Here is a 27,661-nt window from a genome sequence, read left to right as displayed (position 1 = left end):
TATGAAGCCTATGGACTTCAAATAACTCTGTGGCACGCTCTGAGGCTGTCCTGAAATTAGCTCCAGGTGTCTCAGTGAAGCTGAGCCCAGAACTATCTTAGTGCAGGAGAAGGGGTATTGCTGATGTGCAGATCCAGCCTAGCAGTGCCTGATCTGGAGTAAAACTAAGTTTATCAAGAAAAAGAGACAGAAACAAATTGTTAAGAATGTGTACTAAAGTAAGAATCACAGAGGAAACTCTGCCATTAAAGAAATACATAGACTGACCTTCTGACCTTCCTCTTTAAGAGAGAAACATAAAAAGACGCCGTGTTCAACCAGAAGTTTTCTGCTCTTTTACAGAAATCGTTTGCACCAGTAGCTGCTATTGTCTGGAATGTGCAATCTCAAAATGTTGCTCATTTCAAAAAGAACATTTTTAGTAATATTTCAATTTTTTCCTTCTCGCTCATAGAAAACCTCAATTACTGTATTAATCAGCATTTCTCAGGCAGCTCTCTCTGCAGCAGCTTTCAGCCTGGCAACAAATCATGAATGGCCCTAACAGCTCTGATCTCAGAAATCCCCATCCATTTCCTTTGATGCTATCACCACTTCAGCTCAACAACAAGCCTGTGCAACTCAGCCTCAGCTGCCACTGCTGCTGTTCTCCCTGCGCCTGCTGTAATTTTAAGGGGAAGAAGGAGGGAAGGGAGCTGACTCTAAGAGATGAAATTTCTTTAAAAAGTTGGAGGGGAGATAAAATGCACACAAGAGATTAAAGGAGAGTCTCATTTTCACATCCTCCCCTTCCCCAAACAAGGTCAGTGGCAGATTGACCACATCAAGAGTAACTACCAGACCCACCCCCATTTCCCACTTCCTGCATGTAGGCATCCTTGTGCTGGTAAACATTTGGGGACCAGTTGTGGTCATTATTGGAGAAGGTACATGATGTAGTTGCACGACTGCACATCTTTTAAAAGCCAACTGAGAAATCAAACTCTAAGAAGAACTTGCTTTCAAGTTCTGATGTGCACTCATGTTTTAGGGCCACATTTTTGAAAGCATAGTTACTGTCAGATTCAAGGGAAAGAGAGAGACCCAGCACACTTCAGTGACTGTGCAGCAGGAAAAGTTACAATATATTGTAAAAGAGAAGCTGTCTTCTCTTCAGACTGGCCTGACCTTTGCAAAACCTGCCTATGGGCTTCAGATATGATCTCAGAGGCTTTGTATGCCCTAGACAACTTCAGCTGGTATTGCCTACAAGGAGAGAAATTAAAATTGCACTTGAATCTACAAGAAGCTTTTTGCAAGGGCATTTGGGGTGGTGTGTGCTATAGCCAGGAGGCTTTTGAATTAGCACATGCAGCTTTCAGGGACTGCCTTTAATTACAGAGCACCCTGGTCATTGCCTCGTAGCACTTCCAAATGCCAAACGTTTATTTTTGTCTGGGCTCTGCAATACCAAGAGCAGATCTTTTGGCTGCACTCTCAGCTACTGCCTACTGCAAGCCTTAACATCACTTTTGGTTTCTGTTGTTTTATCCTCTCAAGAAATTTTCCTTAAAAAGAGAAAAAAAGGAGTCAAACTGAAATACCAAATCCCTTTTTGTTTCCCACTAGGCCTTATTAAAATACTGCTCAGATGACGTATGAATAAGCCAAAACAATTCTCCTCCAATGGAATAAAAACATTCTCACAGCACACAGAGGCAAGAATTAAGCTTCAGCCTTTTCCTCCTGTTGAAGCTTCAGTTTGAGAAGAAGAAGCTGAAGCTGTCTGGGCCTGCTATCAGGAGGGCAAGAAGGCTTTGTGAGAGGGTGGACCACAGATGTTCCCTTCTTGGTTACGATCAGCCTTCCCATCACACTTCTGAGCAATAGTGGTCTTGGGAAAGGTAGGAATGATAGTCAAGAGCCAATATAAGAACACTTTTATTGTCTTTGCGTGTTCTACCAAAACAAGTTTATACTGGACAAGAAAATCTGAGTACAAATTCTACCTTTCACATCCCAACCTTGGAGTTTTGAATATTCTGTCTATTGTAACTGAATCTGAAGAAAAATTAATGACAACTGGACAACCCATTCCAACTACTTTAACTCCTTTCCACCCTTACTGGTGACAAGAGGACTGAAAAAAGAGTGTGCTTTGGAAAATTTTCATTTAAAATAGGCTGACTTCCAGACTGTCATGGAGGAGGGACGAGATGGTATGCATATATTAGAAGGCTCACTCTTGTGAATACTTCAGACATCAGCCTCATAACAAGCTCACAACAAGCTGAAATAATGAAGTCACCTCAGAATTAATTGTATTATTTCAACTTTCATGTCTCTTCCCCACTTGGTGGTCATGACACTTTTTGGAGTATTCTCTCCTCAACCTGCCTGGTAAGTCACAGTGATACGAACAATGACGAAACTTCAGACTGTGCTCCTGCACAGTTCAGTTTTCATGTCAGACACTCTCTGGGCTGCCCAATCTCCTGGAGCTGATGAACACAGCAGAAGGAGGGCAAGATCCATGGGTGGAACCACGCCACTTTTCTGACAAAGAGCTGGCCACAGAGCGCATTTCAAAACAGATTAACAAAAACAACAGCTACACACCATGACAAAGTGCATGTGGTGGAAATGAAAATATTTACCCACAGATTATCACACATCCAGCAGTGTGACTACCGTGCATTGAGGGCCAAAAGATTCAAAATAGTGACTGTATGTTTAGAGTTGATTAGGGAATCTGGAAGGGTTGGTCTGTAGTACCACTTTTTAAGCTTCTAAGAGTACAGTTGTCATTTCTCCACCTCTCCTACCCCAGGGTGGTGAAATAACAGTCTTTTCATACCTGTGTGTTGGCTGGGGGAGGGAAGAATTCCTCTGCTATTAAACACAACTTCTCATTAAATAGTTGACACCTTATCCTTCTTTAAATGTTGTAATGTTTACTTTGCAAAACCCAGGAAAGCTTTTAAAATAAAGATAGCAGAGAGATTCTTAAGCCGGGTGTCCTTGCTTATCTGCTCTTTATCAACCAGCCATTGTTTCTGGAGGAGCTCGTTGGGGAAGGTGGAGCAAAGGGGGTTAATGTTCAATAGGTATCAATCAGTTCCCCTGAAGGAATAGTGCTGCTGACAGAAGAGCAACACTGGGCTCTCAGCTACTTCCTGCAAATGTGACAAACCAGAGAGGGGGAAAAAACCCAAAACAACTGAAGGCTGCAGCCACCTCTTCTCTTTTTTTCTTCTTTTTCTTTTTCTCCACCCTCTCCCAAAACAACTAGTTTTAAGAAATACATTGTCCTTAGGAGAGATAATCCCACAATAGAGAGTCCATTAGAGGTATTAAAGCATTGGCAGTGCCTGATCTACAAGAAGGGCTCTGTCCTGACAATAGACAATTAAAGCTGATAAATCTGCACTACTTGTTGCCGTTCTAATTCCTCGTAATTGTATGCTACTTGTCCCAGCCTCCTGCGTCCAGGGATGAAGCATGCTTCTTTAATCTCCAGAGTACCTGACCTAGTTCCTATGTGGTCTTTTCAGGACCTGTTTTCTTCCCATCTGGACTTCTTCCCTCCTACTCTCCTTTCCTGCCTCTCTGCCCTAAGCATTAAGAAGAGGTTACGATAGAGGGCACAGAAAACACCAGAGCACAGCACCCGGATCAATAATTCTGGAGCCCCAGACAATGCACTAATCTGCAATAACAGCTAATCATGGTCAATTTGGCACACCAGTGATTAAACTGTACTTTTCATTAGGCTCAACAAGTAGAGCAGACGCACACTGACAATTCAAATTGCCCTATCAGTAAGAGCTGCCAAACTCGTGTGCACTTCTGCATTTGTAGCTGCTGCATCACTAGACTTGCCAGACTAGGTGCTTTGTGGGGGCTTACCTGTTTTCTTTTAGTATTTTATGAACTGGGACTCTTAGCTGTGTTTTCTATAAAAAGCAAAGCCCTTGCCTTGTTCCACTGCCACAAGTTCTCTTACTCTTAGTTAAAGGGCTCACTCAGTGAAATTGTGATATGCAGGATGCTGAAAAATGATCATTGCAATTACATGTTCCCTCCTGGTCCTAACATAATTCTTGGGTTTATTTTATGTCTCAAAGATATTTGGTGATTTTGTCAATATTTTTTTTCATTGAATAAATCTTGGAAGCCTGCTGGCGACAGAGCAGAGGCATGAAAATGCATCACAGGATTTAGAAGATTGAAAGGAAGTAAAAATTACTTTGGATCTATATATTTTTCAAACCGAAATGTTCAGCCAACCTCACAGAGTATTTGGAGACTCAAGAAGGGTTTGGATTTTTTTTTTCACCCCTGAACTTATGAACTAGCCACTACTGTGCCCACCTTAGAAATCACAGTTATTATCCTTTACATGTCATTTTGAAAGTGACCTTCCTGTCACCCTCATAGAACAATTTCTTGTGACAACAGTTTATTCTGGTTGCAGTCACACCTAACGGACCCATTTTAAAAACTGCCCTGAAAGTCTTACCCGAGAGTTTACCAGAATCCTTCTCTAAAGCACAGCACCGAATTCCAGAACTCCTAGAGACAAGCCCCACACACTCAGAGGTCTCCTTCTGTTTAACTTTAGCTTATCATCCTTGTAGTAACTTGAATAAGTGTTAAAACTGCACTTCAAATTGCTCTTAAAAAAAAAAAAAAAAAGAGCTTGGAAGATGTCAAACGAAAGCAGGAAATGTCTATTCTACTATTAATATTAATGAATCCCTAATGCATTTGCAACCCACTTGAGGCTAAGTCAGTAGAGTTCTTCTTCTGACAGCTATTCCTCATCAGACTACCACTGCTGAAGATGTTGATGCTTTCCCTTTTGCTCTGTAATCTCTAAACCAAGTTTAAATCACACCAGAGCCTACCACAAAATAATGTATTTTATCCTAAGTGAACACAAAGCCCTGGAGACAGCAGTTTTAAACAGCACACATGTCCGCTCAATTTATCATTTTAAGATAGGAAGCTGCCGCAACAAACAAAACACCTCCTTGAAAGTGGGACAGCAGCAGATTGCGGTGCAGAAAGCTCCGGGATCTTTTGTTTTCCTGGAGAGCAACAACACGGCTTTGCAGAGAAAGACAACAGCTTCCTCTTGCTGAAATCTAAAGCAGTTCTTATAGAAAAGCCTGCCAACTGCTAGTTAGATGGTAGCAAAATATTGCAGATAATTCACTTTTCACGATAAAGCAGGAACAAGCAGGCATGCAGCACCCAGCAGGGGCTCAACTGATAAAACGGTGTCAAACTCAAACCATTTGTCAATTGGGAGGGAAGAGAGCAAGCTGAAAGATGGATTCAGGAAGTAGATTTATCTAGTGCGACACATTAACTAGTATAAATACTAAGGAAAAAGTAAACACATTTACCCAGCAGTATCTCTAGCCAGCAAAGAAAAGGCTTCTGAGCCTCAGACTCATGCTGGCCGTCTGACCACTCAGCTGTCAGCTACAGCAGCAGTAGCATTTTTCTTCTTGTGCAGGATTGCAATGACATTTAATTCATGGCACTAAAAGGTTTTATTAAAAGTGTACATTATAATTAACCAAAACAAAAGCGTGACTCGTGTGCTGTTCTAGTCTCCTCCCTCCACCCAGTAGCCAAACCAATAAAACCACCTTGGCAGCAAACAAGTCAGGTAACATACCCCGGAGAAGAGCACAGATTTGTTATAGAATCATTCACTTGGCGTCTGGCTTGTTCAAAACTGCCTTATCAGAAACTTCTGTGCCGGAGGCTCCCGAGGCAATGGAGGGGGCTGACAATGCAGGTCAGGCACAGTAATTCGCCAACAGCGTAATGTGGGGCACATAAACAAACTGGAATAATGCAGGGCAGAAGGGCTCTTTGGATGTATGCTTTCCATTGGAAAGTATAAACAAATAACACAGTCTGTGCACGGCACATCTTGCTACAATCACTGGGAAGAAGGAAAACATTTCAAAGGGCTTTAGGATACCAACCCACAGCTACGTGGCAACCTGCAATATCAAAGAATAGTGCGGCATCTCAGCGAACCATTTTAACACTCAGTCTAATGCAAACCTCAAAGATTAACAGCAAAGTAAGTCATCTGCATCTCCCCCCCCACCCCCGCCATCCCCCTCCAAAAAAAGGGTTAGTTCACAAAGAAAACTACAGCACAGTTCTTTGTTCAGCTGTACCTTTATGTGTCCACACAGCACAGGTTCCCCACCTCCAGCTTATGCATCTCAGGATTTTAGTCCATATGGAAAGTCTGTCATTCGCTCTCACACTCTTACACACACACACGCATGCTCACGCACTCCACACCACACCCGCACTCTTGCTCCCCAACACACACTGCCTGGAACTGCTCCGAGGATTTTAGAATTTCCTCTTGCTAGCAGATTCCTCCCTCCCCTCACATCCACTCCACCCCGTTCTGTAATTAGGCTTAACAAGAACAATTAACAAAACAAACTCCTCTCCGCCTGGTGGCCTGATAATTCTGATTGTCATAATGTATTAAGATGTGTAAGCCAGTTTAAAATAAAGGTAAATTACAGCATTGCACAAGGGTCATTTTGCACCTATTTCTACTGCTTTTATCATAGGGATAATGAACATTCAGCCACGCCTTTAATTTAAAACATAAAACACCAAAAGTCACATCTGAACAGCAGAACTCAAAATTAATGCTTTTGAACCAACAAGACTATTTTTATTTTTTTTTCCTAGTTTGCTAGAGGGCAGCTCCCTTCTCCTTTGCACAGCAAACTCCTTAGAAAGACTTTTCTTTATGGAGCTACTTTGTGATCCTAAACATTCAAGGTGTAAAATCAAGTTTTCTGACATCTTCTGGCTTTACAATTATCCATGAATAAATGGATTGCAATTGTTCCTTTTGCCCTGCATGGTGTCTAAATGGCATGACACAGGAGACCAAAGCCTCAACATTTTTCTAATGGTTTCTCTGTCCACTTTTAAATCACTTTCCTGCAGCAATCAAATCACATAACTTTAGAGTCAGAATCATAAAAAGACCCAGTTGAGGACTAACTGATTTCAGGTGGTCAGTGGAGAAACTTTGGTGTTCTTTGATTTCAGTGAACTTTGGGTACAACACGGCAGAGAAAATTTACAGACGGGCTGAATTCAGTTGGAGAACATATCTAGTTCTTGTTCTGCTTATACATTGTCTGAGTTTGTAATTAAAACTATCAACATGAAATGAGTAAACATATTAAAATCATAAGCACACAGAAGACCTGAAAATAAAGCCGGTTTGATATATGACAGTTCATGTGAACTGAAAAAATCAATCTGTTCCCTCAGTTACGTACAGTCTGATTCACAATACCATCTGCCAACTAACCACAAACAATTTTTTAAAAAAAGACAAAGAAAGAAAAAAGAAGGCTGGAGTTGCTGGTATATTGTTGGAATCGTGCAGTTTCTGATAAGCCAGTTGTGTTTCCCCAAGTCAATGATTTCATCTCTGCTGGGTGTCAACATTTACACAAGAATAATTTGGGGGGTCAGAAAGACATCAGCAAATGAGATTTCAAAAGGTTTCATAACAGCACAGATTGCTCAAACCCAGGGAAAGGAGAGTTTCAGAAGTTCACTCTTCTGCTTCTTCATTCCTCCTTCCCTGAAGCTGAGTCAAAGTTCTGTAAAAACCTACAGCCAACCATCAGACTTGCAAGACAACAGACTCACATAAAAAAATCCCAAGCTTTACAGTGAGACAAACACTCCAAAACGTCAGTAAATGGGAGACCTATTATGGTGCAAACTCAGGCATTCTTTCAATTGGTAGGAGATGCCAGGAGATCTAAGATTGTGTACAGAAACTCAGTTCTGCAGTCTTGGCATAGGACACACCATCTTTTTCTCCACCTCGTTTGGTGTTTAGAAAGAAGAGTGCTGACTAGAAGAGCTGTTTTTCCAGATTTTTTTCTCTCTCCTTTTTCCTATAAAGGCCCAATGCCTTACTTTAACCACAGACCATTCAAATGAAGACAACCAATTTTGTCTTGTATTTTTCCACTTTGCTCATCAGAACAGCAGCACTTAAATGCCTCACAAACATCAAATAATGACTAATCTGATTTTCACAATACCTCCCCCATATGTTGATGAAGGTATTATTGCTGTTCTCGCTTTGCAGAAGGGGTATGGAGACACAATGACATCAAAAAGCATACATAACTTTTGGGATGCAGAGCAGTCGATTTACTCAACACAGTGCATTATTTTATATGTTCAAAGCATTTCTCTTCCTGGCATCTGTGATGGCTCTGTGTTTTTCAGGGCTTCACATCAGGCACCCAGGAAGATGCCAAAATTATTTCCCACCTGCAAAAGGCTTTGCTGAGGTGAACTGGCCTGAATCTTATTCCGATTCACAGGCAGGAATAATACATAGTTCTTCAGAGCAGAGCTCACCTGCTCTGAGGAGACCAGCACTTCTTTCTACAATGGCCATCTTACTTCCTTACGCAGCACCAAATGAGATTGCGGGAAGAGGTGTCTTAAAGATAACATTTTATTACACCACCCCAATTCATCTCCCCTAGCAAGCTTGTCTTATGCCTGAATGAGGCACGTAGCCAGCTAACAGTAATTAAATGAGTAATTAAAGACTGTATCATAATGCATAAGAGGATCAAATTTGAGTTAGGCAAACAACCTTAAACTCTGGAGAACTTGAATTTGCAATTTTAGTAATGTTTTTCTACAGTTTTTATGCTGATTTTTGAAAGTGCAAATAGAAAAAGTAGATATCTCGTGGCCTGGCACTACTCGGATGCCTACACAGATCAAGAACAAAGCTAAGGTATTCTGATCTGCCACAGGCAGACTTCTTCAGGGACACTGGCAGAGCTGGCTCAGAGCAACCATACGGTTGTTTTTGGCAAGGTCAGCACAAGCATTGTAAGGGATAGGACACCTCTGTTTATGGGTTTCATCAGGTGATAGGCTGGCAGTGGAGGAATGACTGTTTTCAGGCATCTTGATTTCATGCCAGGTGTGGTGTGGAGTTTGTTCTTCCTCTTCCAGTGCTCGACTCAGACTTCTGATTGGTTTCCTTGCCCAGCAAGTCCTCAGCTTGTTCCTCTTGACCCCTCTTGTAGTTTCCCTTTCCAGTCACTCACATCTACCACTCCCACACCCAGGCTCCTGTGTGCCAAGTCTCCTCATCAAGCCAGTTTCAGTCCCTCCTGGTTCCTCATCTGCACTACACTTCTTTCCTGTCCCACTTCAGGCAAACATGACATGCCCTCCATCCCTATGTGCCCCTGCTGCCCTGCTGACCAGCAGGCCTGGCCTCCACAGCCTCCTCATCAGCGTGGTGCAGTCAAGTCTGCAGGCATCTCCTGCTGCTCCTGTGCAGGCACGTAGCCCTGAGCTCAGTTCACACCATGTTGAGCAGACATGGTGTCAGCCCAACTGGAACTCCTGTGACTATGTTAGTATGGCACTGAGCCCGAGCTAATAAGCCCTGGTGAGAAGCCGGATATATTAGCTTGGGCTTAGCACTGTGCTAATGCAGCCAGGCAGCTTTTGGATCAGAGCTGGCTTACATCCCGCCCGCTTTTAACACCGAGCTTGCTCGTCTTCATCTACAATAACCCATAAAGATAAATCCCCTGGTCTCGTACCAACCTTACTCTCAGTTTCCCTCTTCCCTGACACTGCTGATCTCCAGGCATAGTCTCTCCTCCTTCATAATCCCCTCCAGGTTCAGCTCTTGCCCATAGGCTTTTAAAAACAGTTCCTTCTGATGACTCTCTGGCCTCGGGATGGTTTGCAAGGAGCACGTGCTGAACACGCACTCCACTGCTCTCAGTTCCAGTGCTCCAGTCTAGACCCAAGAGTGTTTGCCCATTGAAGGGAGCCATGATACCCTTCTGCAGCTCCTGGGAGGGCTGCTCTGCCAATCCTCTGGCTGGCTTCTAGCTCAAAAGCATTTCTTCTGGGTGTGGGAGTCAGAGATAGAGGTGAGGACATTACCAGAGTGTGTTCTGGTCTTGCTCTGACAGAGACCCAATGCAAGTGAGGATCCAATCTCCAATGTGGACATCCAAGAATTGAGAAGTGCTCCTGACAGAGGGGATGGCATTTGAGCATTCCAGACGGTGACAGTCACCACCCTCCCCTGCCACATATGCTGCTTTCCCCAAGCCACTGAACCTGTCATTCAAACTTCGCTCCAAAAAATGGGGGCTGTCATGGTGGAGATTACTTTTCAACAGAAAAGCCATCATACTCCTAGTGTTAGCAATACAATTTTTGTCATAGCCAAATTCTTGGAAATGATAGAACAGGTTTTGGGGGGAAATGCATCCATAGGAAAGTAAAATGCAAGAAACATCTGAGGCACATGTTAAGAGTTTAGTAGATTTATAAGAACCTTAAAGTGAGATCTCCTGATGCAAATTGTCTGTCTGTCTTAGCAATAGGTGATGCTAGCAGGATACTAGATATAGTTCCCTGAGATTTATTTTAGGGGTATGTTATTGAAAACTCTCCTTTGTATGAGAATGAGAATATTTCCATCAGACACAAGCCACATACAAAGCACATGCATGGATTTAAGCCCTTTTTCATTGGTCTGTTGTTCCTCTTTCAGTGTCCCAGGCCAATGCACTAGAATTTTATTACTTATATAACATGGCATGGTGTGATAGAAACAGAGAGGATGCTCCTATTTCAGTAAGTTTATACAATTTTCTCCTTTTCTTATACTAGATCTTAATGGGAAATGCAGACAATGGAATGCTGAAACTCCTAATTTTCATCACTGTTAAGATTAGAAAAGTAAACAAGTGACTATGTAATTGCAGTAGCTTGCTGCAATACAACCAGATTCTTAAATGACTAATCTCATCACCGAATAATAATAATAATAATAATAATAATAATAATAATAATAATAATAATAATAATAATAATAGAAAATATTTTTGAAAGAATAAATTTGCACCAGTCTGTCTCAGCATATCCCTCTCATTTAAAACTATTAGCACTACGTGCACACAAATCAGGCAACGGGGAGTAAGGGAAGCTTGCAATCAGACCTAATGTCTTCCCTTCCTCTCAGCCCCCAGTACAGGACAGCCACTTCCTTTCTACAAACGCTTTGCTCAGATCTGTACACAAGACAGGCCACATCTTCCGGGGAGGCTCAAAGTCTTTGCAGACACACAGTTGCCTTCAAAGCATCACTGGAAATCTGTGTGGGAAGACTCTAAAATATTAAAACCATCCTATAGTCTTTTCTTCTAAGCCAGCAAAAAAAGGCCTCTAAACTTATCTGTCACTTCTCTGCTCAGTTTATTCTGGGCTGCAGAATAAACTTTCTGACTACTGAAAAAGATATACAAATGCATAAGCTGCACCACATGTGCAAAAGAAAACAAATAGAGAAAATATGTATGTCCCTTTCAGGAAGACAGTTCTTTTCCAGAACATTAAAATTATGCACAAGCGTTTCCCCTATTACAAGACACAGGCAAAAAGAAAGCTGGTGTGAAAAAAATGCATTTCCAAATGCAGCTTATCTGTCCTAAATCCAAACTGACTTACCTTTTGGATCAACACTTCATTGCCATCTCACCTGATTTTCTTCTTCCACAAGTGAACACTTGCCCTCTAGCAGATTCATAAGTCATTTAAGCCATTGTCTTCAGTTTTAAGAAATCCCCATCCGAAAGTTTGCTACGGCACTTGTAACCACAGCCCGGCAGCAACAGGACGCGATGCTGCTCCTCCTCGCGCAGCGCTCGGGCAGCCAGCCCGTGCTTACCGACTACAGACCAGAAATTGTCATGTTTTCTGTTTCCCCATTTCTACCCTGAGAGCCGGCCTGTGCAGCAGGATGACTTTCAGAGACGCATCCTTCATACCCTCTCCTTGCTGCCAGATGTCCTCTGCAGCCAATTCATTGCTTTCATTTTGTATTTCACAATGGCTTAGAAATTTTAATAAAAATTCCCAGGCTACTACTCCTGAAAAAAAAAGTTGTTATTCTTACAGAAGGTGGAGAGGCCAAAGGAGCTGATCGCAGTTAAATCTTCTGAATTTCTCTAATTTAACATTTCTTTCTGACTGTCAAATCCAGGCTGCTGACAGTCCTTTCCATATTTATCCCTTTGAAATATGGTCAAGCTGACAAGGTGTGGGGCAGTACAATAGTGATGCTATTCCCTGAAATACCTGGCACATATGCACTGTGCTATCACAACTCACAGTGCAGAGAGAAGAGGGCACTACCAGACCTTCACCGGCTCCTGATAAGTTTCTGTGGATGGATACTCTGACCCCACAGATAATGATGAGGATGAATCAATTGGTTTAAGTCTAGCAAGGAAGTAAAGACAAACAGGTACCAGAAATTCAGTGTACATACTGGTTACTGAAAACAGGCAAGGCACAGGGAAATATTTTTCCTGATTAATTTACATAAAAATAAATTTGACTTTTGTAGAGTTGATGTGATTTTGCAAATCACCACATCGAAGACATCTAAACAAAGTCCATCTGCATGTTTATAAACATGTACAAGTGTTTAAGGGATGCAATATGTTAAAAAAAAATCAACAATAATGGTTAGTCTATGCTTCCAATTATATTCTTTCTTCAATTAGTCTTGAAGAAACTAACACCTCTATTAATCATTTCAATTAACTCCACGCACCACATGACATCCGCACCAGCAGCCCATATGTTGCGTTCCAATCACCCAAATATTAAAGCCTTTTTAATTGATTGATCTAAAGAACATTCAACAGGCTCAAGGTGGCAGCCAGCCAGGAAATCCCAAAAGAAGATGACAAAAAGGTGGGGGTGCTAAACCAGCTTCCCAATTTGTTTTTCCTCTTCCTCCAGGGTTCACTAAGTTAATCCAATCACAGCCCATAAAGCCCCTTTTTAATAAAATAAATAAATAGATAAGAGAACACACATGTTGGCTTTCCCCCAGAGAAGCCCCCTCCGCTAAAGCTGGAGAGCCATCCTGTTAAGAAAGTGCCGCATAGGAGGGTGCATTTTTTATCCAGCAGAAATATTTAGCTTGGCTGCCCGCCAGGGAATGCTGAAAGAATAGACTGAATTAGGGGATTTACCTTCCACGTGTTTGGCACGCGTCATTAGAGGCTCTGAAGAGCTTGACTCTTTCGCTCTCTCACTCTCTGTTTTTACTCCCCCCCACCAGAGCTTTGATGCAGAGAATAAAGTATGAGCTATAAGAACGGTTGATGTGTTGCAGTTCCAAATGTTGGCACGGTGGCTTTTGTGCTGTTGAATAAAACTGGTGCCCAATTTCTGAAGGTTTGCGTTTTATTTTTTTTTAATTTCAGTCAGGTATGGGGTGATACATTTTAAAAGCATTTACTTTAACACAAAAAAAGAGCATGCTATTTTTCTTTCTCTTTTCCTAACAACAACAAGAAGAAGTTTCTGAAGTTTTCTGTAGACAGATTTAAGCTTGGAGAAAGTGGCTTAAAAGTAAATTCCATAAGTGAAACTCCAACCACAGAGCATTTTAGGAACTAGTTTGAAAGGTTAGTTTTGTAACAATAACCCATTAATTGCTCTGTCATTTGACTTTTATATGCTGTCATGTGGACTTGGGTTATTTTAAAAAACACTTCTTTACCTAAGGACTTTGGTCTTGCAAAAACCTATCAAGATCTATAACCAGAACATGTTAGTAGAGGTGGTTGGTCTATACCTCAAACAACTTGAGCACCTTCTCTGAATTTCTAATTTGTGAAAGGAAAGGCTATGTTGTAAGTTAGCCTCTGCCACCTTAACTTAGGGTAAGGAAAAGAAAAAAGAAAAGGAAAAAACCGCACAGTTTCCAGATTAATAAAAGCATGGAGGTCTTTAAACCAAGAGTAAATGCAAATGTTTGTGTCTGGCACATGTGCCAACCCTGTCTACAGGGCAGAGTCTTGCAGATGGACTCCCAGTGCCATTCACCAAACTGGTGTGAGTACTGGAAGAGCCCTGCTACAGCTGCCTCTGCAGCTCATCACAGTATCAGATAAATACAGACCCTATTCACTCACAGTTTTTATTGCTATCGATTAAAGCAAATCAGTTTAGAAGCTACTTGCTGACATGCTTACTCAAAGCAAAACTCAAGCAGAGTTTCTGAACTACAGTACTGGTTATATCTTTATCCCATCTTCACTTGCAAAAAAATCTGGGTCTGACTTTGGTTCAGCTAATTCATGCCACCAGATGACAGATCACATGTGAACTTTCATCTCTTTCAGTAAAACTAGTTCATTGGGCCTTGCATATCAGGAGATCCTGTGGGCTGCAGAAAAGCAACTTAAGAGATGGATACCAGCCCTCAGATGAAAATACAAGATATTAATTCCAACATCAGTAAGGGTGCTGAGGACCATCTCCTTGCTGAACCTAAAACACCTCAGCTGTAGGGACCTCCTCTTAGCTTCAGAGCATACCTATAGTTTATCACTTCTTAAGTAAATCATTCATAATTCATAGCCAGGTTGAAAACCACACAAATAATGAGCTCTCAGTATTACTCAGCGGAAAGTGAGAACTGGAGTTTTCCACCTAAACCCGTAAAGGCTGACAAGTTCAGACACAGTTTTGTGAGCTCCTTCCTGGACCCCACGTTTTTAATTCAATTTAAAGAAAGCTAGGCAGCCACTTCCCCCTGTCTTTGAAGTAAAGATGTTAACATCCGTGCTAATAATACAAACTACCCCTTCTTTTATCAAAGGCTTCAGCAATTGCAAAGGCTTTCTTTTCATCACAAAGAAAAACTGCAAAGTAAAGCTGCCTGGTTCTGCTACAAACAGGGCAGGTTTGGCTCTGTACACTGCACAGATGCCAGCCAGTGCCCAAAGCACTGCTTTATAAATTCATAGATTTGTTTCAGTTACAAAAGACCCTTAAGATCATATAGACCTTAAAGGTCATTCCAACCATGAGTCCAGCACTGCCGAGTCCAGCATTGCCAAGTCCACTGCTAAGCCATGTTTCTAAGTTCCACAGCTACCTGGCTTTTAAATATCTCCTCCTAGGATGGTCACTCCATCACTTCTCTGCGCAGCCTGTTTCACTGCTTGACAACTCTTTCAGTGAAGAATTTTTCTTAATATATCCAATCAGAACTGCACTTTATGCCAGAGGCTGTTTCCTCTTGTCATAGAGGACAACAAGTCCTCGCTGAACCTCCTTTTCTCCAGGTTAAACCACTCCAGCTCCCTCAGCTGCACCTCAAAAGACTTTTGCTCCAGATCCTTCACCAGGTTTGTTGCCTTTCTCTGGACTCACTCTGGCACCTCAATGTCTTTCTTGTAGTGAGGGGCCCAGAGCTGGACACAGTGTTTGAGGTACAACCTCACCAGTGCTTAGTACAAGGTCCTGGTCACTAGCCAGGTCCTGCTGACCATACTGTTGCTGATCCAAGCCAGGATGTCACTGGGTTTCTTGGCCACCTGGGCACAGGCTGGCTCATGTTCAGCCACTGTCAACTGGCAGCCTCAGGTCCTTTTCTGCTGGGCAGCTTCCCAGACACTCCTCCCCCAGCCTGTAGTCTACATGAGGTTCTTATGAACCAGCTGCAGGAACTGGCATTTCACCTCGCTGGACCTCAAACAATTGGCCTTGGCCCATTGGTCTAGCCTATCCTGTCCAGATCTTCCTGAAGAGCCTTCCTACACTCCAGCAGATCAGCACTCCTGCCCAACTTGGCAATCTGTGAACTGACTGAGGGTGAACTTAAACCCCTTGTCCAGGTACTTGATGAAGACATTAAACAAATCTGGCCCCAGTACTGAACCCTGGGGAACACCACTGGTGACCAGCTGGATGTCAGCCCATTCACCACCATTCTCTGGGCCTGGCCATCCAGACAGGTTCTTACCCAGTGAGGAGTGCCCTTGTCCAAGCCATAAACAGCCAGGAGATTGCTGTGGGAGACAGTATCAATGGCTTTACTGAAGTCCAGGTAAACAACATCCACAGTCTTTCCCTCATCCCCTAAGCAGGTCATCTAGTCATAAGGAGACCAGGTTAGTCAAACAGCACCTGGCATTCATAAATCCACACTAGCTGAGCCTGATCCCCTGGGGGTTTTTTATGTGTCAAGATGATCTGCTCCAAAACCTTTATGTTTCCAGTGGAGTGTTTGCTGCTAACTGAATCTCCAGATAACTGGCCATGCAGAATTTGAGTACTGTACACTAGTACCATTAGGAACTGCAACAGATAATTCCCCATCAGTTGTTTCCATCTTAACAGAAAACAGAGCATGTACTCTGGACTGACAGTCCCAATTGGGAAAATTCATCTGTGGAAAGACTACAAGTTTAATAAAAGGTGAATGAGTGAATGAGCCACTGAGAGAAGCTCAGTTGGTTAGAGCATGGCGCTAACAATGCCAAGGATATGGATTTGATTCCTCTACAGGCCATTCACTGAAGAGATGATCCTTGTGGGTCCCTTCCAATTCAGAACATTCTGTGAATTAAGATGTGTATGCTTCAGGCTCGCATTCCATGACAAAGTGCCGCAGGGCAGCATGTGTCTCTCAGTAAGGGAAGGCTTCCTGTAAGGTAAGGTAAGGCAGGCAGTTTTCCCCACACCACTGGCACAGAGCTACCTTCCTGTAAAACACCCACTGACACAAAAAGTGCATTTCTGCAGCTCTGGCCCCCATCATGTATGATCCCAGGGACGGGACATGTGGATTTCCATGACTATGACTGGAAAATGCCTGCCTGCTTTACCCATTTAGTGGATACAGTGAGGCCAAGTGTATTTTAGTATTGTGATTGATATTTTGAGACTTAAGTCAAATAACAGAGAACATTGGCCTGACAATATCAGTTCCGTGGCAAATTGCTTGATGCATTTGTCACCATTAAAACAAACTTCTGTTTAAACACAGTCTGCTTATCATATTTACAGAATAAAAATATGACCTTTAAAGTGAAATAAAAGAGCTCCTTTTTCCTCCCCACATCTCCTCCCTCTGTGTTTTTAATTAAAACCATGAACCAACACATGTATCCATCCTTCCTTATGTAATAGCTTGGGATTCCACTCTCAAATACTATACAGATAAAACGAACATTTATGTGTTAGCGATTCGCAGTGCAGTAAATTCTCCTTTCCAAACCTGCCGTCTTCATTAAAATCTTATTTGCTTTGTAATCTCCTTTGATCGCTAAAGTTATAAGAAGCCCCCTCCTCTTCTTTTGATACTATCAGTGTAGCTTTTGACCAGAGAGCGTGATGAATTAAATGTATGACAGATATGACAGGTGAGGAGTGCTTGGAGAGGGCTTAAACAGCAGGGATAAGACAAAGCCCCCATTTAAGAACAAAACCCCTACCCGATGGCTAGCCCGTTAATGACCAACCACTCTATTTGTCCTGGTGGATGAGGAGCAAGCTGATACTACAGACAAAGCTTTGTTAGCCATAGGGCTGTTCTTCAATCAGGCCACACAACCAACTAATTGAAATGCCCAGTTTTTCCCCCTCAGGATTTGATATACAAGCCAGGGGGTTTGTAGGTATACTCTTTTATTTTTCTTTTTTTTCCCCTTGGAATGTATTAATTCAGCCATCACAAGTTTACAGCTGGACTAAGTGGAATTACACCATATAAACCTAAAAATCTATCTGCAGGGATCCAGCTAAGCCCTGGAGAGAGACAAGTCCAGCAATACAAATCCAAGGAAATTTGGAAGTCAATCCATTAGGATTACCAAGCCTTTGATTTTGGAAGTCACAGGCTCAAAATATGGAAATGATGAACTCTATCTTCCTTCATTTTAGCCTCTTTTCAGAGGACTTATTGACCCCATTTTTTTTTTCTGTTAAAACACATTGATAAATGTAAACGGAATGCTATTGGGTTTCCATATTTTAAATGAAGGAAGACGTGAAAATATCTGCCTTCCTGAACTTGTGGTTTAAAATTTCATATGTATATTCTACATATTTAAAACTGCCACAGGCAGAGTCATAACTCTTCTCATCAGCTAAAGGCTGAAAGTCTCCCACATTAAGGTTCATGTTAACTTCCAGCGTGGAGTTAAATTAAACGTTGAGCTTCAGGCCCCAGTAAAAAAGTGGAGCTTTAGGCATGGGTAACTGTAAACCACTGGCCGCTTCCCAGAGGTGAAGAAATCTCTGTGCCCCCTGCAGACCAGGATTATATTCTCAATGGGCAGTCTCTCATTTTAGCCCACCAATCTGCAGTTAGCAGAAGGCCAGGAGTTTCCAGGGGTAGGTGTCAATGCAATATTCACTGTTAAACCCAAATGGTAAAGAAAAATTAGATTACAGGGATGTAGAAATTATTTGGGTATAATAGAAAACACTACTTGAAGCAAGAATTTTCACTTTCAGAATAAATTAATTTTTCATCTCTTTGCTCCTTCCTGTCCTGCCCTCACAGTGTGCTGTGGCTGAATCATTCGTGCTGGTATCAGGAAACCTGGGTTCTGTTCTTAGCTCTTCCACAGGCCTAGTATGTGGCTTCTGGCAAACCTCAGACCCTTTCTGTGCCTCAGTTTCCCTATATAAAAATGCAAATATTCCTACCTATTTCAGAAAAAGTGTGGTCCAGTGGTTTAAACCATCGAATCAAGATGTCTGAATTCTCAAACTGAATATGGTATCAATTTCTGCAGTCTTTGAAGCAACTACCCTTACTGACCCAAGGGGTCAGCTTCCCCTGGGAAATGCTGAATGGCCAAAACCCAGGCTTCCTGGTAGAACATATGTGCTACTTTCTGGGTAAGTGGTGTTTCTGTCTGGATAAGAGCTCAGCCTCACCTCACAGTGAGACCACTTACGTGGAATGCAAAAGAAAAGATGGTCCAAGCTACAGCCAGCAAAGCCTTCGGGAGCTGCTCTCACTAGAAGGCCACGGTGACCTTCTCTCCGAGTGCTTGTCTGCAGACCACCCAGCAGAGCTGGCCTGACTCTGGCTCAGCCATTACACTCCTAATTTAGCATGTGGAGGCGTAAGGCCAAAGCTCCAAAACTTCACCATGCAGGGCAAAGGGCTGAAACGACAGCTTTCCCCTTCCCCAGGGAGCGCTCTGGAACTTTTGGCCACTTTGCAGCAAATCACTGTGTCTCTCACGCTCTCTCATCCTCTACTTCTCCTCCATGAAAACTCCCCCAAAGTTTTGAGTCCATTCAACTCAGAATAAGTAGCAATTTGAAAACTTTTGGAGCTCAGAAAAAGCACTTCCTGTCTGGTCCGATCTCATGGTTCTCTGACTCACTGGACACTTGCAAAGGTTAATTAAACAATGTTTAGATATTCATGATACATAAAGCCCCAGACAAATGGTCTTAACACTACATGCAAAACTGTCATTCAAAGAGAAGAACCTTATAGAAATAAAGAGGAGAATTTTGTTAACCTCACAGAAATACACATTTTTTTCACTATGGACTCCAAATAGGCAAAGTTGTTACCAGGATTGTCACTAACCTTGTACTGAAAAAAATTGGACTGATTTTTATGAAAAGAGCATAGGGATTCAGATCAGTAAATATAGGGGAAAGGGGGGTGCAGGAACAAAAAAACCCCATTAATCTGGTGTGTTTTGTTTTTGGTTGTGCAGATCTGAACGGAAGCTGCATTTTTTTCAGACAGCTTTCCAATCTCCCTATTAGATATAATGTTATAGTCTTATTACACATGTTGCCTACTAGATGTGCTCTGACTTTTATAGATGTCAACTCCATTTCTTAATTCAAGACATTTGTCTCTTGTGATCTCTGCGCCTCTGGGTTAGAGTTCCAGCCAAAGAGGTGAGCCAGCTTTGTATTTGCAAAGCAGCCATAAAATCCTCTGGTGCTACATCCCTGAAAACTGCTGCTGCCCTGCAAAAAGGCCTGGATTTTGTCTGTCTGCAGCTCAGCACCCAGAAAGGACATTTTGCAGAAGGGCTCAGTGGACATTCAGGAAAACTGCTTTCAGGACCTTATCTGAAGGACAATACTTAACTTTCACCACCTGGGCCCGGCCCCTGAAAGGAAACAGTCACACTCAATTATTGTCTTTTTCTAGACAATTACTATTTAATAAAACCTCCAGCTGATATTAACTGGTGGAAAAAAGGCTATTTTTAGTCAGGACAGTGATTCTCCCTCACTCCTTTCATCTATGAGTAATGTATTTCCTTTTGCTCTCAGTACCACAAACCAGTCCACACCAGATGCTCAGTATTAGGTAAAATTAAAAATGTGGGCATCATACCCTTTGAAAGATGCTTTGAACTCAAATTAATATACCTAAACCCACTATTTAAATTAAAGATATCCTGTCTCTCTGCTGTGTAGTTTTCCCTTTTATCAGAAGGGGAATTTTAGTCCATTTAAAGGTTTTTTGGTTCAGCTCCACAGACCACGCTTTGACTTAACAACACATTGTAATTTCCTTTTAGCCACAAGAATAAAGGAAATGTATAGAAGCAACACCATAATCTTGTCAAGCACTCTCTTTCGTTTCCCTGAACAAGCCTGTTTGAGAAAATGTGAAGCCTAAGATTTTTAAGATGTTATCTGGAAGATGTTTAGATCATGGAACACTTTTATTGAAAACAGACGTATGTATTTTTATGCATCTACTGATGTACCCACACGCATAAAATATATGCCTACTAATTTCTTTTATGGACAAGAACAGAGCAGTCTGAAACCTAAAGAGGTTTTTCAGACTTCAGTCCTCTTGCCTCAGCATTTTACCTTTTCCAGACTTTTGCCCCGAATCTGCATGGATACTTGAGAAAGTCCCACCAGGGAAGTAACAACCAGGGAGCGCCTGCACCCAGACTCACCTGTGAGCAGGGCTCTGTAACTGCTGGCACAAGTAAAAATGTGGGAGCAATGTAAAATACATTGATTTCCCATGTATCTCTATGCATGTATGTAAAATGGGCTCCTGCACAACTTGTGCCATTTATTTGCATCTTTGATCTTTTTCAGAACACAATTATTTAAATGTGAATGCTTTGCTTCTGGAGCAACAGGACTCGAGCAGTTTGCTGAACATACTTGGACTTTACATTTCCTAAGCAAACACCACCCACCTTCACATTCAGTCCATCCCCTCCTGATGCTACCTTTGCTATCATCACTGAAAACGTTCCAGCTACAGGCTGAGGTGTAAGAGCTCCCTGTTCCCTTTGGCACTGAACCATGGAGCTGTGAGTGCCCTGGCTGAGGTTCTGTGGGACCAGGAGCCACATCCTGTCACACACAGCAAGCCTGGGAGGCACCCGCCCATGCTCTGGGACATCCAAGTACACATGGGATGCTGTTCCCTCTGCAGACCCCAAGGTCTCTCAGTCCTTGGCAGCTCTGCCAAGGGGCTGGTGAGGTACTGGAGGGCAGCTGGACCCTGGCCACAGCACAGCACAGGGAGGAGGACCTGCCAGGAGAAAACCCAACCACCGGGCTGTAGAAACTGGTGCTGCTGAACCTGCTGTACTGGACAAGTGGAGAGGTAATAGTTGGCACTGCTAATGATGCCGTGAAAACTACTTTTTTCAAGGCAAAAGAGCAAGTTAAGCATCTGCAATTTCTCTCAGTGCTGGTTAGACAGTGATAGTAAGAAAGTTTATCCCCAAGAGCTTTCTCCTCACTGAGGGTGTTGAGTTAACTGGAGGTGACCTCTCACTGACCCAGAGGCAGCATCTGCAAGTGGTGTGCGCTGGTGGCGGCCAGGAAGCACTTCTCCCAAACAGTGCCTTTCAAAATACCACTGCAAAAGGCAACAACTGAGGTGAGCCAGGAGTCAGCCACTCAGCCCTGTCCAGCATGGAAGACTCCCTGCAATCTCCCTTCACCCTCCTGGGATTTCATCCATCTTCATTTGCTTTTTCTTGCTGCCATTTCCTCTGGCTTTTCAAACTTGGGACACTGGTAACTATTATTCTATTATTCATTCTCTTGTTTCTTACCAGCCATGCAGCTAAGAGCTGCAACTTTCCACCAATAAATACCATATCAGTTATTATTTAGGCATTCTTTTAATCACTGCATTTTTCCCTCAGGTATTTATTGAGCAAAAGTAGGGCTTACTGGATTTATTACAGTTAAGAAATCTAAGAGAGAAGTATCTCAATGCAATTACTAAGTGCCACTCTAGGTAACCACAAAATAACTTGCTAATGAAAACTCTGAATAGAAATGAAAATATAACTGAGGTATAAAGAAAGTAACTGTCCAAACCATTTCATTTTAAGCAAGTATGAACAAACCTCTTCATTGTGTACCCTTTTTGTCTGTAAAAAGAGTGAAGACATGAAGCAGCAGGACTTAACGTTTCCACGACAAACAATGGTGCAAACACCAAGAGATTTTCCAATTTTCAGCTATAACAAACCATTTAGCTCTGGGTAATTCCAATAATTTTAGTCATCAACTTGCAAAACTGCGTAACTCGTATTCAGTTGACATGAATTTGAGTAATCTTGTTACCACATCTGGTTAAGAGAAGACAGATAATAATATATTTTGGTTTCACAGTAGGGAGGGGCAAAGCTACCTCTTCCTCTCCACTTCTTGGTGGTTCAGGAAGAACAGGGGAGAAATGGAGTTGTTGTGAGGGGAGAGAATTAGCACGGGAGATGAAAAGGCAAGGAGTCCTGGTAGCAGATTTGGGCATAGGATCATGTTCACCATTCTAAGAACAGCACCCAAAACACTAATACCTCAACTTTCCTCCCCAAATATGAGAAGGCAAGCTCTCTAGCTTGCATTAGTGGATAACAGGGGTGAGGAATGCATGCACAAATGTGCAGCTGGTGACAAGAACCTCTCAGCTCAATGGAAAAGACAGAAGGAGTCTGGGATTTTGCGTAAGAGGAAGAGATCTAATGAGTTCTCCAAGGTTTAACTGAAAGCAGACAGCAGGGATAGGAGCTGTACCCACAAGTCCTGAATCACAGCCCTTTGTCTCAATCACAAGACCCTCCTTCCCCTTGGATGTTTTGCACTATTTAGGGTAATCAAGAAAAATATTGCCTTGCCCTCCTAAACCAGGAGGAAGGGCAATGGGTTCCAAAGGAATGACAAACCTTGCTATTGCTCCAGAAGCAGTGTTTCCTATGCTGGTCATCTGTGTTGAATCAAGATCAATTTTGATTGCATTAGGTTAGAAAATGCAGAGCTTTTCTTAGAAAAGATGCAAGAGAGCATTTCTAACCATGCAGCATGCTGTGTGGCAAAGCCTGCAGGGCCAGCTCCAGGCCCCACTGGCTGTGGAAAACTGTGGTGTCCTGAGGGGTATCAGGGCATCAAGAGAGCAATGCAGGTACAGTAACAGCTAAGTTAATAAGTTTTACATCTCAGAAGGGCACACGAATTCGGGTTCAGGAACATACACAGTTTCTAAGGCTACCGCAATCACTGCCCGTGCTCCTGGAGGCTGCTGAACCTTGTTTCATTATGCAAGCATGATCTTTCTTGCTTTCTGGTTTGCCAAGGTTGGGAAAGGATGTGCTCAGAGTGTCATGAAGTAAACAGCAGGGATCTATTTTTTGAGATTTTTCAGCTAAGGATTTTCCTGAAGAACAAAACTCTCTCAACCAAATTCAGACAATAAGTTCTTTAGTCTAAGAGGGGTTTTTCCATCACAGCAGTGAGGCAAAAAAAAAAAGAAAAAAAAGCCAGACTTGGTAAGATGGGTCTCCTACCTTAGTAGAACAATTTTTTAAATGAAATTGTCTTTTTTATCAGAAGACTGAGAAAGACCTAGACTCATCTTTTCCAACAAGTCTTCTAAGGTATTTCTAAGAAATATCACAGTGGTCTAGACATTCAGATACTTCCAGAAGGGTGAATTAGTAAAGTATTATGTAGATATTTTTTTTTATGTATGCAGACCATACATAATAAGTTTTCCATCTTTGGAAAAAAATTCTAGCTGACTGAGCAATATACATGCATGTGCATGCCCATGAACTCACACTATTTTCAGTATCAAGACCATCTTCAAGCAATTTCTCACTCTTATAACACATTTATCTTATGTAAAACAGATGCATGTCTTTGGGGTAGGCTTTTGTCTTTTAGTCTTAAATTGTGAATACCCCTTTTAATTAAAACGGGAAATACAAATTTCCTCATTTAGTTCCAAGCCTGAAGCCCACTAGCACAAGCAGCCATCTGCAGATTCAGCTGGAACCCTTTCAGCATCCCACAATAAGTCTGCTGCTTAAATTAAGGATCTTTGGACATGTATAGACCAATGCAGCTCCACTGAGCTGTGCCCTTGTACACCAGCTGTAGCAAAGCTGAACTAGTAGCACTGTATCCATCCCAAGTCCTGAATCTCCAACTGGAGTTAAACAGTAACATTACCACTATTTAAAAGCTGCAGAGCTGATGATAATGCCACCCTTGTTGGCAATGCCTTTTAATATCTCTGCTCTACGCTGTGCCTATTGGAATGAAGAACAAAAATTGAGGAAAGCAACAAACATTGCAAATGGAGATTATCAAACTGAAAAAGAGGCAAACCGAGGGAGGACACCTAATTATCCTTAATGCAAAATAATTCAGTCCTAACTTTCTCATTAAAATATATATATATATTTCAAAAGTCTTCCCTTCACATACCCGAACGAAGGCGAAAGCAGTCATTTCCTTTCCCGATGATGGAAGTGATACCAACTATTATGTCAGTATTAAGTGAACTTCCTCCCATCCATTTCTGTCGAGTTAATGTCATCTGACTCAAATGCGATTATTAAAAGTGAGCTGTTCAGTTCCAACAAACTAAAGGCTTGCAAGTTTATAGGTACCATTGCTTCAGACCCCTCCTACGGGTGATCAGAGAGGGTGCCTACTGAAAGGACTCAAAGAAACACATTTTCACACCTGTCAGGCCTAGATTAATATCCCTGCTAATTGCACTTTAAGAACGGCCAATTAGTTCTAGTTATAGAAGCTTTCACGGGTAAGGGGGAGAAGCAGCCTGTTATCACCATCAGGACTCATTGTTCCCCTGAATAGATTTGTGTCCCAAACTGCGCGTGCCTCAGCGCTTTGACTGGAAGCCCTGCTGCACGCCGCTGCAATGACGCCTTTTTCCCAGCCCCAAACTCGCTTTAATGATGATAGAGTCGACAGAAGTGACCATAAACATAAAAGGAAAATAAACTAGTGCTATGCTGAAATTACAAAGCCAGAAAATGTTTTCAAGCCAGAAGTGGTTTGCTGAAATTTCTTAATAATCCAAACTTATTTTTCATCTTGGTTTTGCTCTAAAGCGACAGTACTTTGTAATAAAACGCTTGGTGCTCCAGCAATGAAAAAAAAAAAAAAAATCCAGTAATGTGGCTGAATTTGCAAAAGGCCGATAAGTGAAGTTGTGGCCTTGAAGTGACAGCCTGAAGAGTGACACCGCAGCGCCAACATCACCGGTGGGACACTTGAAAACAAATCAGGGACCAAGGGTTAGTCCAGCCATTGGAACGTGACAGGAAAGCTAGTTAATAAACACCAGCTAACCCCCTCAATTACAGCAATAAATTGTTCAATTGGTTAAATGTCCACAGGTTCTGCCCCAAACACTTCTGTGAACTGTTTAATTAGCAAACTCTTGCATCACTGGACAATCAGATCCCGGTGAGCATGGGGGACACTGGGCTTCTGGGGAGTGAAGGGCACTGGTGCCCCACGCAGCTCGACTCTGCAGGGTTTGCCTTTGAACCATGCAACCTGCTATGTTTTAACAGCTCTGGAGATTATTCATTCAGTCACACCTTTTTTTTTTCTTTTTTTTTTTTTTTTTTTTGAAACAAAATTAATACTGTGAGGGCAAAATACAGCTTGGTTGCCATTCTTTCCACATCAGTTTTCTGCATTTCGATAAGAAACCCCACAAATTACAGCTTCTCACCTGCCGCAAGATTAGATAGCCGCGCACGCGAGACAGGGTTACGCAGCACAGGAGATACAGAGTACTTGGAAACTGCATGTGGTACAAAACAGACCTGCAGATTAAAAGCCAGCAAGCCTACTTCCTGAAAATATTTAACACACTGAATTTGGAATTATCTCACCAAGAGTTAAGAACATTTGAAACGTTGCAAAATGATTTATCATTAAGATTCCTGCTGGCTGTGAGGAGTCTTTAGAGAATATTCGTGAGGCATATGCCGCAAAAACATTTTTAAAAATTATTATACAAACCCAAGTTTTTTTGTAAAAAGCTATTTTACATAAAGCAAACAAACAAACAAACAACCACAATAATTTTCAAAAGAGCAACAAATTAAATTTGATCACTGAGGATCAATTCATAGTTAAAGACTCATGTACGTTGCCTTCACTGGACTTTTAATCACTATGGTAAAACACTGATAGTACATACTGTGATATAAACTAAAAACCACACACTGATGCAATGGAAAAGAACGTGTGGCTTTTAAAAAATGTTTGTGTTAATAAGATCCATTTAACAGGAATTTCATGCCTGAAAAACAACTAGCCAAAGGAGATAAGTACTATTTGTTATGTTTAGACAGTGAGGAGAAATTGCATTTCCCTGATGACGTTTTCTTAATGAGCTAAACCCAAGGTAAATTTATCACAGTTGGGAGTAAAAATAGGTACAATGTTTGCCTGTGGAAAACTGTAAATGATTGCTCCCCGTGTCTCTAGCAAAAGTATTTCTTTGGAAAATAGCTCTAGGCAGAAATGTTCATTTAGAACAAGTTTCTTAATAACATTGAAGAAATCTACTATTTTACACTTTTGCCGGAGAGGTTGAGCCTGGATCCTCAAAGGATACCCAAAGAACAGACAGGGCAATTCAGTTTACTGAGGAAGGATGTGGCTGGACTATGCCCTATCCTCCACTTCGCAAAAAATGCACAAGTCATTGAACTAAACTCAGGATGCTGCTGGCTGTACTTGGTGGCTCCTGGGATTCCTCTCCTGAGTACTATGTTCTCCCACTGAGCCACACAGGGAGCCTCAGCAGTAACTCAAGCTCTTAGATTCTCCTCTAGGTACGTACGCGATGGGTCCACATCCACTCTGGGAAAGCTGTAGGCTCAGCGTTGCTACTGTCTCAGGTTTAACGACATAAATGGTCTTATTTGGTTGAACACGCACATCTGGTACAGCTAAGCAAAGCAAACTCTTTAAATTTGGCTTCACAGGAAGATTTCTATTGACTTTTAGTCACTGGGTAAATCCTGTACAGACCAATTTGAATGCTTAATATTAAAGAAAATAGTTCTGTTAAATTGGTGTATTAAAAACTGTTCTATTAAAAGTTGTGTACTGACTGTTGCAGAATCCAACAGTTTAATGTCTGTGCCGCTAGAGCAGACAATGAAGAACTACTCTGGTGGCTTTTTGTTTTCTTCTTTCTCTCTCTCTCTCTCTCTCTTTTCTTTTTTTTTTTTCCCTTTTAGTTTTGTAATACTAAGCGAATTAACATCTCTGAAGTCTCGGGGTCTCAGGACAGGCTTTCAGGCGACACCGATTAGCACAGCCTCGCTGAATTAAACAGACTGAAACAATTCAGGCCATTGACAATCCACGGGGGCAGGGTGGGGAGAAACTGCGAATTAGGAAAAGAATAGAGGACACAATACCAGCACTGATGTCCTGGCACACAGGC

The 27,661-nt window shown here is 42.1% G+C and overlaps 1 protein-coding gene across 6 annotated transcripts in view; it reads right to left on the bottom strand.

Annotated features, from left to right (window-relative positions):
• Positions 1–27,661, bottom strand: part of PRDM1 (PR/SET domain 1) — a 102,401-nt gene that overhangs the window by 27,501 nt on the left and 47,239 nt on the right. The window contains exon 1 of one of the 6 annotated variants that reach the window (XM_038132221.1): positions 6,189–6,384. The exons of the other annotated variants lie outside the window; for them this stretch is intronic. The gene's annotated coding sequence lies outside the window, so the exon portion shown is untranslated. Of the gene's footprint in view, positions 1–6,188; positions 6,385–27,661 lie in introns of those variants that run through there. 6 annotated transcript variants of the gene reach the window in all.

Source organism: Motacilla alba, chromosome 3 (assembly GCF_015832195.1).
Source record: "Motacilla alba alba isolate MOTALB_02 chromosome 3, Motacilla_alba_V1.0_pri, whole genome shotgun sequence".
NCBI classification, from domain to species: domain Eukaryota; kingdom Metazoa; phylum Chordata; class Aves; order Passeriformes; family Motacillidae; genus Motacilla; species Motacilla alba.
Note: the sequence above shows the minus strand (reverse complement) of the source record. Positions and strands in the feature narration are given on the sequence as shown.